At 34.9% G+C, this 15189-nt stretch overlaps 1 pseudogene; it reads right to left on the reverse strand.

The window, feature by feature from the left end:
* Nucleotides 1-6720: 6720 nt before the first annotated feature.
* On the reverse strand, nt 6721-10277 carry LOC119507843 (annotated as a pseudogene).
* Nucleotides 10278-15189: the final 4912 nt, after the last annotated feature.

Consider the following 15189-nt stretch of genomic DNA (forward strand, 5'->3'; position numbering starts at 1 on the left):
TCTGCTTTGATTTATTGATGTGGTGTATTACACTAATTGATTTTCTTGTGTTGAACCAGCCTTGCATACCTGGAATAAATCCCACCTGGTCGTGGTGTATAATTCTTTTACTGTGCTACTGGATTCGATTTGCGAGTATTTTGTTGAGGATTTTTGCGTCTATATTCATTAAAGAAATTGGTCTGTAATTTTCTTTTTTTGTAGTATCTTTGCCTGGTTTGGTATTAGGGTGATGATGGCTTCATAGAAAGAGTTAGGTAGCTTTCCCTCTTCTTCAGTTTTTTTGAAGAGATTGAGGAAGATTGGTACTAATTCGTTCTTGAATGCTTGGTAGAATTCACATGTGAAATCATCTGGTCCTGGGCTTTTCCTTTTTGGGAGCTTTTTGATGACTGACTCAATCTCTTTACTTGTGATTAGTTTGTTGAGGTCATCTATTTCTTCCTGAGTTAATGTTGGTTGTTTATGCTTTTCTAGGAAGTTGTCCATTTCATCTAAGTTGTCTAGTTTATTAGCATATAGTTGCTCACAGTATCTTCTCATTATCTCCTTAATTTCTGCAGGGTAGGTAGTTATATTTCCTTTCCCATTTCTGATTGCATTTATTTGCATCTGCTCTCTCTTTTTTTTTGTTAGCCTAGCCAGTGGTCCATCGATTTTATTGATTTTCTCAAAGATCCAACTTCTGGTTTTGTTGATTCTCTCTATTGTTTTCCTGTTTTCAGTTGCATTTATTTCTTCTCTAATCTTTGTTATTTCTTCCCTTCTGCTTGCTTTGGGGTTGGTTTGCTGTTCTTTCTCTAATTGCTCCAGGTGAGCAGTTAACTCTTCAATTTTTGCTCTCTCTTCTCTTTTAATATAGGCATTTAGGGCAATAAATTTCCCTCTCAGCACCGCCTTTGCTGCATCCCATAAGTTTCGATAAGTTGTGTTTTCATTGTCATTTGCCTCAAGGTATTTACTTATTTCTCTTGTAATTTCTTCCTTTACCCACTGGTTTTCTAAGACAGTGTTGTTTAGCCTCCATATGTTTGTGAATTTTATTACCTTCTGCCTTTTATTTATTTCCAACTTCATTCCATTGTGGTCTGAGAAAGTGTTTTGTATAATATCAATATTTTTAAATTTGTTGAGACTTGCTTTGTGACCCAACATGTGGTCTATCCTAGAGAATGTTCCATGAGCACTTGAGAAAAAAGTGTATCCTGCTGTTGTAGGATGTAGTGTTCTATAAATGTCTGTCAAGTCTAGTTCATTTATCATACAATTCAACATCTCTGTTTCTTTAGTGATCCTCTGTCTAGATGTTCTATCCATTGATGAGAGAGGTGTATTGAAGTCTCCAACTATTATTGCAGAGGTATCTATTTCTCCTTTCAGTGATCGCAGTGTTTGCCTCATGAATTTTGGGGCATTCTGGTTTGGTGCATAAATATTTATGACTGTTATGTTTTCTTGATGAATTGACCCTTTTATTAATATATAGTGTCCTTCTTTGTCTCTTTTAATTGTTTCGCTTTTGAAGTCTAACTTGTCTGATATTAATATAGCTACTCCCACTTTTTTCTGGTTGTTGTTTGCATGAAATATCTTTTTCCAACCTTTCACTTTCAGTCTATGTTTGTCCTTGTGTCTAAAGTGAGTTTCTTGTAGACAGCATATAGCTGGGTCCTGTTTTTTAATCCATTCTGCCAGTCTGTGTCTTTTTATTGGGGAGTTTAATCCATTTACATTTAGTGTTATCACTGTAAGGGCAGTACTTTCTACTACCATTTTGTTTTTTGGAATTTATATGTCATATCTTATTTTTTCCTCTCCTTTTACCTTTCCTGATAATCTTCATTTCTGCACTCTTCTCCAACTCTCTCTCTCCTGTCTTTTCCTATCAGCCTGTGGCACTCCCTTTAGTATTTCTTGTAGTGCCAGTCTCTTATTCACAAACTCTCTCAGTGTCTGTTTGTCTGAAAATGTTTTAATCTCTCCCCCTCATTTTTGAAGGAAAGTTTTGCTGGATATAGAATTCTTGGTTGGCAGTTTTTCTCTTTCAGTATCTTAAATATATCATGCCACTGTCTTCTTGCCTCCATGGTTTCTGCAGAGAAATCTGTACATAGTCTTATTGACTTTCCCTTGTACGTGATGGATTGCTTTTCTCTTGCTGCTTTCAGAATCCTCTCTTTGTCTTTGACATTGGACAATCTGACCAGTAAGTGTCTTGGAGTAGGTCTATTGGGATCTATTCTATTTGGGGTATGTTGTACTTCTTGAATCTCTAATTTTCTGTCTTTTATAAGAGTTGGGAAATTTTCAGTGACTATGTCTTCTATTACTCTTTCTGCCCCTTTCCCCCTCTCTTCTCCTTCTGGGATACCCATAACACGTATATTTGTGTGTTTCATGTTGTCACTCAGCTCCCTAAGACCCTGCTCATATTTTTCCATTTTTTTCACCATCTGTTCTTTTGTGTGTATGAATTCGAATGACCTGTCTTCCAGTTCACTGATCCTTTCTTCTGCCTGTTCAAATCTACTGTTGTGTCCCTCCATTGTGTTTTTCATCTCCTCCATTGTGGCCTTCATTTCCATGAGTTCTGCCATTTGTTTTTTTAAGTTTATGAATTCTTCTTTATGGTCAGCCAGTGTCTTCTTTATATCCTTCAGCTCTTTTGCTATATCTTCCTTCATTTCATCAAATTTATTTAGCATTAGTTGCCTCCACTCCTGTGTCTCAGCTGAGCTATTAGTTTGTTCCTTTGGCTGGTCCATGTTTTTGTGTTTCCTGGTATGGCTTGTTATCTTAAGTTGTCTAGGCATCTGATTCTCTTGATTAGTTTATTTTGGAGCTTGTTTTCTGTCTTTTACCTAGTGGTTTTCTTATTGGTTGGCTTTGTTCTCTGGCCTCTGTTATTCAGTTCAACTTATTCTAGACCTCTAACTTAGGTTCTATTTAGTTGATCGGAATTTTTCCCCTCTTGTTTTTTCTGTTTCTTGCTCTGCCTCTATGTAACCTTTTTGTGAGTGGGTCTCCTCAGATATGGTCGACCCTAGTCAGATTTTCCCAGTCTAGTGAGGCCCAGGTCTCATGGGGAGGGTATGGAGTTTTCCTGAGAATGAGACCCTCCTATGAGGCCTTTAGAATTGGTGCTTTTCCTCTCCTGTCCAGCAGGTGGCGCTGGCCAGCCCGCAGCTCCCCCACCAGTGTAAGGAGGTGTGTAAACTTTAGTTCTCCTGGTGACTCTGATCCTGTCAGGGGCATGGCTGACTGAAGCTGGAATCTGAATTCCAGCCCCTGGGGTCTGAATTCCCAGAAGGAGGACTGCCAGTTGAGCTGGGCCTCTCTCCACTCTCCTAATCCTCAGAACTCCAGTTGTCTCTCAGGGGCACTATTCCCTTCTCCTCTCTCCTCTTTGGGGCCTCTCCAGGTAGATTCCTTTGTCAGCCTGAGTTGCCAATTAAAGACGGGGGTGGAGGCCTTCAGTAGTGAACACAGAATTCAAAGACACTGTGGGTACTCTGTCTCCCCTCAAGCCCAGCCTAGTCCCTCAACCTGGGCTTTCTGATAGAAAATAACCACATATATTACTTTTAGATTAAAAAAAAAAAAAAGTAGAAAAGAAATCAAGAAAAAGAAAAAAAAAAAAAAAATAGTCTCTTTTAAAAGTCTTTCCCCAGCCTGGAAGTTTTGTCAGTGTCAGAACAGAGCATTTAAAGATATGCTTTGGGCTATTGTCTGATAATTACTCCCCAACCACTTCAGTTCCCCCCCTGCAGGGGGGGGGGCTATTGAAATGCAAAAAGACAAGGGATCAGTGAGAAGCCAGAAGGGACAAAATGTAAGGGAAAAAAAATGGCTTTTTTGGAGTCTGGGAATGGGTGCCTGCTTTTACGTGCCCCCACTTCTTGGAGCCCAGCCCTTCTTTAGCACCCCAGCTCCCAAAGTTAGTTAATTAATTTGTTAATTAATTCTGCAGTTGAGGCTGGGTTGAGCCTCCCTTCTTGCCCTCAGCAGATTGCTGTTTTTTGCCCCCCCCCCCTTTCAGGGAGCCGGCAGCAAGACAGTCTGTGAGGTCTGGGTGGGGAGGGGCGCCAGACCCCTGGTCCGGGGGAACCCACAATGCTGGCTGCGATCTCAGCTTTTCCTCCAATTCCAAACTTGCGTCCGATGTGTGACTGGTTACTGGTTACTGGAGACTCCGAAAACACTCTCACAGATGCTTTTTAATATGTTGAGGGAGTTTTCTTCCATTCTTAATTTTCTAATTGTTTTTATCAAAAAGGGTGGATATTTCCAAATGTCTTTTCTGAATCAATTGAGATTATCTTGTGTCTTTTTTTTCTTTGTTCTGTTAATGTGGTGTATTATATTTCTTGATTTTCTTATATGGAATCACCCTTGCATACCTGGCATGAATTCTACTGGATGATGTTGTATAATTCTTTTGATGTGCTGTTGGAATCAGTGTGCTAGGATTTTGCTTACGATTTTTGCCTCTATGATGGATATTGGTCTGTAGTTTTCTTTTCTTGTGGTATATTCATCTGGCTTTAGAATGAATGTGATACTATCCTCAGAATGAGTTTGAGAGTCTGCCTGCCTCTTCATTTTTTTTTTTTTGTTTTTGTTTTTTGTTTTTTGGAAGAATTTGAGCAGGATAGGTAATTATTCTTAGAAGGTTTGGCAAGATTGACCTGTGAAGCCATCTGGTCCTGGGCTTTTTTATGTTGGGAGGTTTGATTACTGATTCAAACTATTTACTTATTTGTTTGTTGAGATCTTCCATCTCTTCCTGAGTCAGTGTGCTTTGTGTGTTTCTAGGAATTTGCCAGTTTCAACTAAGTTATCCAATTTGTATTGTGCAGTTTTTCATAGTATCTTTTTATTGCCCTTTGTTGATTTCTTGGTGTTGGTAGCAATTTCCCCCTTTTCATTTCTGATTTTATTTACTTGTGTCTTCTCTCTTTTTTTCTTTGCCAGTCTAGCTAAAGTTTTGTCAATTGTTTTGATCTTTTCAAAGAACCAATGTTTGGTTTTGTTGATTCTCTCTACTGTTTTTTTTTTTTTTTAATTCTCTATCTCATTTATCTACACTCTAATCTCTGTTATTTCCTTCTTTCTGATCATTTTGGGCTTAGTTTGTTTCTTTTATAAATTCCCTAGTTTTGAGTTAAGGTCTCTGATTGAGATCTTTTTTTTCTTTTTTTTTTACTGTAAACATTAAAAGCTATGAATTTATCTCTCAACACTGTCTTTGTTGTATCCCATAAATTTTCATATGTGTGTTTTGATTTTCATTTGCCTCATGATAACTCTTTCTTTTTCCTTGATTGAGATTTTACTATGCAGGGTGAAAATGAATATATTCCATTTCAATCTTTATAGCACAACTAATAAATGATCTCATAATTGAGGCATACAAAGAGCTACTTTTTGCCAAACCAACTTAATCTTTATCACATTTTAAAAATTCATGTATAAAACAAGTACCAGTTAAAAATTTAGATGACTTTTTAAGAAGAACCTGAAGGAAATAAAACATAATTAAATTTTATGGAGAATAAATATTAAAACTGCCTGAAATACAGAAGATGTAATATTAATGTACTGTGGGAACCATGATCATCAGGTACAGGTGTTGCCAGGGGTATCTTGTTTCCTGTTGGGAGTACAGGTCCTCAATATGGATCTCCTAATCTGCATAACTAAGAGGTGCATTTCAAGAGTTTATTTCCCTCCACCTAGCTGTCCAAAACACCCTACTGGTCCCATGGCCTTAGGCCTTTTAAAGACACATAAGAACTAGCCATTCTAGGCTTTTAGAAAGGGATGTCTGGAGATTTTTAAACAGAATAAAAAAATCTTAAAGAACTACTGGTTCAGACATACACTCCTCATAATGGTCTAGATGGTCTAGATTGCTTCAATATAGGAAATCAAGTTGTAATTAAATTATTTATATTTTATTTTATCTTTTAACTTTCATTACCATTAAGATGCCAATGTTTTAAAGAATCAAGTAGAAAATAGAGTTCAAAATTCAGTATCACCTGTTTGTCTCATATACAAGTACAACAAGTATTAAACAGGTAAATAGAGTAATATAATAACAAAAATAGGATTTGTAAATTTGCCCAAATTGAAGTAACTATTTCTCCAAACTCAAAGTGTAGGACAAGCTGATTGTTTGATCTTAGCAACTGCTATCATCAGTTTAACACTTCTCATATAAGGAAGGAGCATATACCTATTCACATGGACTTTTTAAGTATACATATGTTGATCTGTAAATAGTTTTCCTTCCATGTTTTGCATCTGACCATTAAATATACATGCCACAAATTCTTCTGTGTGGCGTGGTGTCCCTCTCTTCAGTAACAGTTACTCATTTGGGTAAAGTTTTAAACAGGAATTGTAAGTTAACACAGTAAAATATTGGTAATATGTAAAATATTCACATTAGGATAAAAGCAATACTGAAATTATCATCAGTTCTATTTCCTGAGTATTCCACTGAGATGGCCTCTGCAAGTCATAGCTCCACATTTGCATGCAGTTCTGACCCTCTTAAGACATATCTTCAGAAATATTCATTTGACAATCAGAAGTCAACTCTTCTCCAGCATTTATGGTTCTTGTGGAAAATACTATTTGGAGAAATGAGTATCAAGGTTATCAATGAAAACATTGAACACTTGAAGATTTGGGTAACAAGAGCTTTGTACCCTAGCTACAGCCATTGCTAGTTTGAAAGATGCAAAGGGAATATTCTTACTGGGGCAGTCAGGTTCACATTGACACCTTGAATTGCATTCATAGATGGGGCTCAAAGGGGAATTTTAATTTATTGGTTTTTATTATAATTCGAAAGAACTCCAGCTTCAGCAGGACATTTCTTAAAGGAGCAATCTGTGCGTGAACAACCAAAGGTGGCTTCATTTACATTCCAGAAGCTGGCTTTGTGATTCTTTCTTCTGTTGAGCTCACCTTGCTGTCTCTGCAGAGCTATCATTTGTTTAGCCTTCTTTACAATGCATTCAGCAATGTCAGGTTCAGAGCTTAGTTATTGTCTTTCAGAGTTATTGTTTTACCTTTCTTTACCTAAAATAAATAGTTATGCTTCTCATAAGATATCTGCTGAAGTTGTAATGGACACTTCAGATTTTGTAAATGCTCCCAAGTATGTGTAGATTCTGTCCATCCTTTCCACTTTATGAGAATATTCCATACCCTCTGTGTGCCTCAGGACTGGCTGCCACTATCTTGGGAACCCCCATTCAAACTGTCATGATAATTCTTAATTTCCCTTTTCATTACTTTTTTGACCCATAGTTTAAGAGTACAATGATTTCCGTATATTTGTGAAATTTCCATTTCTTCCTCTGTTATTGATTTCTAGCTTCATTACATTGTGGTAGGAGAAGATACACTGCATTATTTCAGTATTTTTGACTTGATTGAGACTTGTTTCATGGCCTAACATTTGGTCTTTCCTGGAGAATGATCCTGGTGCACTAAAGAGGAATGTGTATTCCACTGCTACTGGGTGAATTGTTCTATAAGTGTGTTATGTCCAACTAGTTTTAGAATATTTTTCAAGTCTTGTATTTCCATATTGACCTCTCTCTTGATGTTCTATCCATTATTTAAAGTGGCATATCAAAATCCCTTATTATTAATGTAGAACTATTTTTTTCCATCAAATGTATCAATATTTGCCTCACATATTTTGGGGTTCTTCTGTGAGATGCATATGTCTTTATAGATTTTATGTCTTCTTGTTGAATTGACCCCTTAACCAGTAAATAGTGACCCTTTTTGTCCCTTACAACAGTTTTCACTTAAAGTTGATTTTATCTAATATTAGTATAGCTAACCCATCTCTCTTTGCTTACTACTTACAGGTATAGTTTTTCCATCCTTTCACTTTCAACCTACTTGTGTCTTTGAAGTTGAGGTGAGTCTCTTGGAGAAAGCATGTAGTTGAGTCATGCTTTTTTATCCATTTTACCAACCTCTGCCTTTTGTCCAGAGAGGTTAACCCATTTAAATACATTTAAAGTCCCTATTGAGAATGCAGGGACTTTCATCTTCCTTATTACTACTTAGGCTTTGCAAGTCTTTTTACCTTTTTGTTCCTCAATCCTTTCATTAATGTTTACTTCCATATTTATTTGCCTTTTTGTTTTGTATCCTTTTGAGATGCTCCTTATTTGTTTCTGAATATATTTTTTCACTTTTTTCTTTATGGTTATCATGGGATTAACATTTAGCATCCAAAATCTATAACAATCATATTTGATTTGATACCAACTTATCTTCAATAACATATTCATGCACTGTTTTGGTACCCCTCTTTTCCCCAACTCTTTTGTAATTGTTGCAAATTATACCTTTGTACATTGTGGACAACCATCAATTCATCCTATTTTTTATGTACTTTCATTTTAGAACATATATGAAGCTAAAAGTGGGTTACAAAACCAACAGTAAAATACAATTTTATCAGCCCTTATAATTACTCTCATGGTTTATTTTAACAGAAATCTTTATTTCTTCATACTGCTTGGATCCACTGCCTAATGTCCTTTCAGTCTGAAGAACTACCTTTAGCATTGCTTGTTGGGTGGGTCTAGTGGTAACATATTGCCCTGCTTTTGTTTATCTGGGATTGTCTTAATATCCCCCTCATTTTTTAAAGTAAGTCTGGTCATATATAAAATTCTTTGATGCCAACTGTTTTGTTTCAGCACTTAAAATATTTTTTATCACTGCCATTTTGCCTCCATAGTTTCTGATGAGAAATTGGCACTTAATTTTATTGGGATTCCCTTGTATATTGCTTATTGCTTTTTTTCTCACAGATTTTAGCACCCTCTTTGTCTTTGGCATTGGTCAATTTGATTACTGTGTATCTGGTCATGATTATCTTTGAATGTATCATGTCTGAGATTCATTGGTCTTTTTGAATGTGCATATTTGTGTCTTTCATTATATTTGGGAAGTTTTCTGCCATTATTTCTTTGAATATTCCTTCTGCCTATTTCTCTCTTTCTTCTCCTTCTGGTGTTCCCATTATGCATATATTGGACTGCCTGATGGTGTCCCACAGGTCTCCTAGGCTCTTTTCCATATTTTCGTCTTTTACCTTTCTGCTCCTAATCCTGAATAACTTCAGTTGTCTTGTCTTTGAGTTCACTGATTCTTTCTGCCACCTCCAGTCTGCTGTTGAAACAGTCTAGAGAAATTTTCATTTCAGTTATTGTGTTCTTCACCTCTGATATTTCTCTAGAGAGGTCCCCATATTGTTCATTCACTGTTTTCCTCATATCATTTTAATTCTTTCTCAATGTTTTCCTTTATTTCTTTAGCATATTTAGGATCATTGTTTTAAAGTCTCTTTCCAGGAAGTCCTTCATTTCCTGTTTCTTTGTTTTTCCTTGTAATCTGATGTTGCCCACTGTACCTTTAATTTTTTAAAGTGTTAACACTGGGCTTTAATTCCTAGATTGTCCTTTAAATTTGTATCCAGCTAGTGACATGCCAGATGTTTTTTTGAATGCCCAGGAGCTAATCAAGATACACAAACCAAGGAAAAAGGACATTTCATTCTCTGAAAATTGCCTCTCCTTTGGTTAGTGGTCTCTTTCAGAGCTTAGCCCTTCTATCAAGCAGATTAGTACAAGGTAAATGGTGAGTGCAGAGTCCTCTCTGCCTTGTCTGAGACTGTGTGGAGCTGGAGCTAGGGAGCCTGGTTCTTCTCCTGGGCCTGTGCTCTCTATAAGTCCCAGGAATTTGCCATTTGGTGTCCACAAGAGTTTGAGTGAATGTCTCTCTACTGCCTTTGGAACAGACTTCTTCCCTTTTCTTGGTGCTCTTTTGAGTTACTTAATGCAGGCAGTCTTTTGCCCCATGCCATTTCAACTTAAATGCTGTCCCAGCTGTCTGCAAGTTGCTTCTCTGCCCTCATGACAAAATCTAGGAGGGTGATCCTGAGACATGTTCCCTAGCTCAGTTTCTTAGCATTCCACTTGACAGATTGATGCTGACATACTTGCACCCCAGAGTGCACATAGAGGCCAATCTACTCCCTCTGGAACAGGGACTAAGGCTGCAAATGGTGTGGTGGATGGTCCAGCAAGGGCACCAGGGGCTTCTTCTAAGACTTTTGAACCTGTTTGTTTTAATTCAACACACACCCAGTTAATGTAGCCCTTTTTCCTGTAGTTTTGGGGAAGGTTACTCTCTTTAAGATTCCTCTTCAGCCATTGCTTCAGGGGCATTGGAACAACGGCTGCCCTCAGAACAGGCCCCCAGCGATCTGAAGTAGCTGATCAAAGGTAGAGATCTGGGATTAGACCACACATCCCCAAAGTTTCGAGGACTAGTTATTTATGTCCCATTTGGTAACATCAACCTGAGCCAGGAGCCAGAGCTTCAGTCCTGCTGCTGCCTGCTAGGATGTTAGGATAAGGGGAATAGTAACAACTGTTGGAAGCGTGAAACTCACCAGTCTGTATTGCAAATTTTCAGCCTCTTTTCCCTAGCCCTCCCTGGTTGCTACACAGTATTCTCATAGATAGTGGAGTTTCAAAGTGGTTGATTAAGATACTTCTGGCCAGTTCAACAGTTGTTTTGATGGCAGGACTGATTCTTGGAACGTCCTACTCCAATATCTTCCAGCAATTCTTTAAAATTGATTTTTGCATGTTGATCTTATTACTACAGCTTTGATGATCTTGATTATTAGTTCAAATCTTTTTTTCTGGATTTCTTAGAATTTTCTACATATAAGAGCCTGTCAAGTAGAGATAGTTTTACTCATTATTTTCAAATCTTGGTGCCATTTATTTCATTTCTTGTCTAATTATCTGACTAGAATATCAAGCACAAGTTTCAATGTCAGTGGTGAGAGCAACAATCCTTGTCTTGTTCCTCATGTTATAGGGAGAACATTTAGTCTTTCACCATTAAATGCAATGTTAGCTGTGTGTGTTTTCACTGATTCCCTTTTTCAGGTTGAGCAGGTCATTTTCTATTCTTCTATTGGAAGGGTGGTGAATTAGATCCATTTTTTTTTCTGCATCTGTTGAGATGATCATGTGGTTTTGTCTTTGATTCTATTGATCTAGTGCATTATATGAATTATTTTTTGTTTGTTAAAACCAACTTTGGTTTCCTGGTATATATCTCACTTGATCATAGTGCATAATTCTTTTTATAAGTTGGTGGATTTGGTTTAATTGCCTTTTGAGGAAAATTTTTGAATTTATATTTATGAGATACTTATCTGTGTTTTTCTTTCCTTGTTACATCTACTTGATTTTGGTATCATGGTTATACTGACTTCATGGAATGAATTTGGAAGTATTCTTTATTCCTCTATTTTTGGAAGATATTGTGAAGAATTGGTCTTAATTCTTTAAATGTTTGCTAAAATTTACCAGTGAAATAATGTTCTACATTTTTGTTTTCATTCTTAAAGTATTTTCTAATTTCCATTATGATCTCTTCTTTGGCCCGTTTTGACGAGTTATTAGTTTTCAAATATTTATGAATTTCCCAAATTTTCTTCTGTTATTGATTTATATTTTCATTAAACTTCATCTGTAGAACATTCTTTGTATGGCTCCAACACTTTTACATTGATTGAGATTGTTCTATGACTTACCATATTATCTATTTTGCAGAAAGTTCCATTTTTTTCTTAAGAAGAAAGCATATTGTACTGATTTGCAGTGAACTTTTCTATAGATTTCTATTTGATCTATTTGGTTTATGATGTTCAAGTTTTCTATTTCCTTGTTGATCTTCTACCTAGTTTTCTTAAACTATTATAAGTGTGGTATTGAAGAATCAATTCTTATTTTAAATTACATTTCTCTCTTTTAAATGCTGTTTTTGCTTCATATATTTGCTTTATTTTTCTGCCTCTGTCATTAAGTACCTATCTGTTTATAATTGTTAATTATCATGATTGTTTTACTCATTTTTATTAGGAAATGTCCTTTCTTTTCTCTAAAAACAGTTTTAGTGTAAAGTATCTTTTATCTAACAATAATATTGATAGTCATTGTCTATTTTATTTACTGTTTGCATGGTAAATTTTTCAGTCTATTCATTTTATACTAATTGTGTCTTTGAATATTGCATGTATTGCTTGGAGAAAACAGATAATAGATAATGTTTTTAATCCATTCTATCAGTCTCTGACTGTAATTGGAGTATTTAGCCCATTAACATTTTATGCAATTATTTGTAAAGTAGGATTTACTTTGATCATTTTGCAATTTGTTTTCCATATGTCTCATATATGTGATTTGTTCACATATTTTTCATTACTGCTTTCTTTTGTTTTAAATAGGTATCTTCTAGAGTATCACTGTTTTGCTTTGCTAAAGTTGATGAAATGCAATATAACAGAAATAAGTTGGCTTTTACAATGGGGATTTATTAACTTACAAGTTTACAGTTCAGAGGCCATGGAAAATGTCCAAATTAAGGCATCAATAGGATGATACATTCTCTGAAGTCCAGTTACCAGTGAGTTTCAGCTCCTCTGTCAGATAAATCAATAACAGAAGAAAATTTGGAAAATTCAAAAATATGTGAAAATTAAATAACACCAGCTGTATCTGCTGGTCTTTCTCTCCCAGGTTTTGTTGCTTTCAACTTCTGTCATCAGTGGCTTCCTCTCTCAGTTTCTTCCATTTTTTTCTATCTTATATTCTCTTATAAAGGACTCCAGAAAGAGGATTAAGGCCCACCTTGAATGAGGTGGTTCACATCTCAATTGAAATAACCTAATCAAAAGTTTTCACCCACAATAGGTTGACATCCACAGGAATGGATTAAAAGAGCATGATCTTTTCTGGGGTACATACAACTTCAAACTACCACAATCACTTTAAATCCCTCTGTTTCTTTTGCAATGTATTTTTGAGGTGTTTTTTTTTTCTTTTGAGGGTTTTTCAAGGGGATTAAAATTAATATTCTAATTTAAAACAATCTTATTTCAATTACACCCAGTTAATTTCATTTTTTCAATAAATACATACAGTACCTTTTCTCTTCCTCCTTTGCTCTATTATTTTATACATATTACATCTTTCTACATTATAAGTCTGTTGGCACAGTTTTATAATTATTGCTTTTGGCAGTTGCCATCAAATTTTGTAAGAGAATAAGAGTTAAAAATAAAAATACACATACACTGACTTTAATATTTACCTATATTGTTACCTTTACAATGTCCTTTATTCTTCAGTTGATTTTTGTCATTTCCTAGTGTGCTTTCATACAAACTTGAAGAACTATCTTTAGTATATTTGCATAATAAATCTGCTAGCAACACATCTTCTTAATGTTTGTTTATCTAGGAATGAATTAATTTCTTCTTTGTTACTTAAGTATAGTTTTATGAATATAGAATTTCGGTTATGGTCCTTATCTTTCAGCACTCTGAATATGTTGCCCCATTGCCTTCTGACTCCATGGCTTTAAACAATTGCAAATCATTTGTATGTTGCTTTCAAGAGTCTATCTTTGTCTTCAACTTTTCATAGTTTGACTATGATGTTTTCAGGTACGGCTCTTTAAATTCATCCTCTTTTGAGGATTCATTGAGATTTTTGGATGTATAGCTTAACGTTTTTCTTCAAATTTGGAAGCTTTGGGGAATTATTTTAAATTCTTTTTTCTCTGTTCTTCTTTTCTTATCTGTATTTTTCTATGATTAATGGTGTCCCATAGGTCTCCGAGGCTCTTTTCATTTTATTCCATTCTTTCAGCATTTTGTTCTTCAGAGTGTATTCTCTAAATTGACCTGTATTTAAGTTGTCAGATTATTTCTTATGCCAGCTCAATCTTGTGATTTTTTGCATTTCAGTTTTTTAATTTTCAACTCCAGAATTTCTATTTGGTTCTTTTTATGTAAATTTTTCCTCTTTATTGATATTCTTTATTTGGTGAGACATTATTCTCATAATCTCCTTTAATTTTCCTTTAATTCTTTGCATATATATTGGTTGATTTAAAGTCATTGTCTTCTAAATCCAAGTTTAGATTTCTCAGATATATTTGCTATGTACTGCTATTTTCCCTTTGTATAGGCTGTAATTTCCTGTTTGTTTTTTTGTTTGTTTGTTTGCTTATTTGTTTGTGTCTCATAATTTTTTTGTTAAAAACTGGGTATATCAAATAATATAATGTGGCAACCCCTGTAATCAGATTCCCCTACTCTACAAGTTTGTATATAAATTTTGTTATTGTTCAGTTACTTCCCTAAACTCTCTCTCTCTCTCTTTCTCTCTCTCTTTCTATATATATTCTTAGAATAATTAAAGAAAGAATAATCACTGATGATATTTTTAATAATTCCATCTTAAAAAGATATTTACCTTAAACACTCTTATAAAGTGAATAAGAATACACCCCAAATCATACAGAATATAGAAAATTGACACTTGACAAAATTTTGTTCAGTGAATGATATGAAGGTAGTATTTGGAAAATAATTCTAAACACTCTTGGTTTTGTGTTAAAATGACTGTACTTTTCATTTTTTTAATTCGTTAATTTTGATTTATAACATTTTCTTAACAGTTTACTTAGTGTCAAATATAGTAATGATGAATATGGGCTCTGGAGTCAGATTTCTTGGGTTCAAACTGAGTTGAAATATTTAACTAATTGACCTGGACAAATTATTTATACACTCTCTGTCTCAGGTTTCTCATTTGTAAAATTGGTATCATAGTAGTTCTTATTACATAGAATTGTAGTAATGATTAAATGAGCTAATACAGGCAAAACAGGACAATAAGGATTAAACAAACTTTTACTTCTTTTAGTAGTAGTAATATAAGTTTCAAGTACCCAGAAACACCTTTATCTATTTGTGGATGATTCACACAAATAAAACAGAACTAAAACAATTATAACAAGAGAGCATTCTGATCTGTTTTGTTAATACAAAGGGAATTATTCCTTAGTGCTTGTTTATTGTGCTGATTCTCACAGATAAATAGTGAAAAGGGAGGTATGGAACTCCTAACTATGGAGTAAATGGATGAATATGAAACTGAATTACTTACAGAAATGAATTACTTACAGAATTTATGAATTCATAGCATGTTTATGTATGTTAATTTGATTTCTAAAGTTACTGTATTTCAATGAAAAATATAATTCATT

Source organism: Choloepus didactylus, chromosome 1, assembly GCF_015220235.1.
Source record: "Choloepus didactylus isolate mChoDid1 chromosome 1, mChoDid1.pri, whole genome shotgun sequence".
Classification (NCBI taxonomy): Eukaryota; Metazoa; Chordata; class Mammalia; order Pilosa; family Megalonychidae; genus Choloepus; species Choloepus didactylus.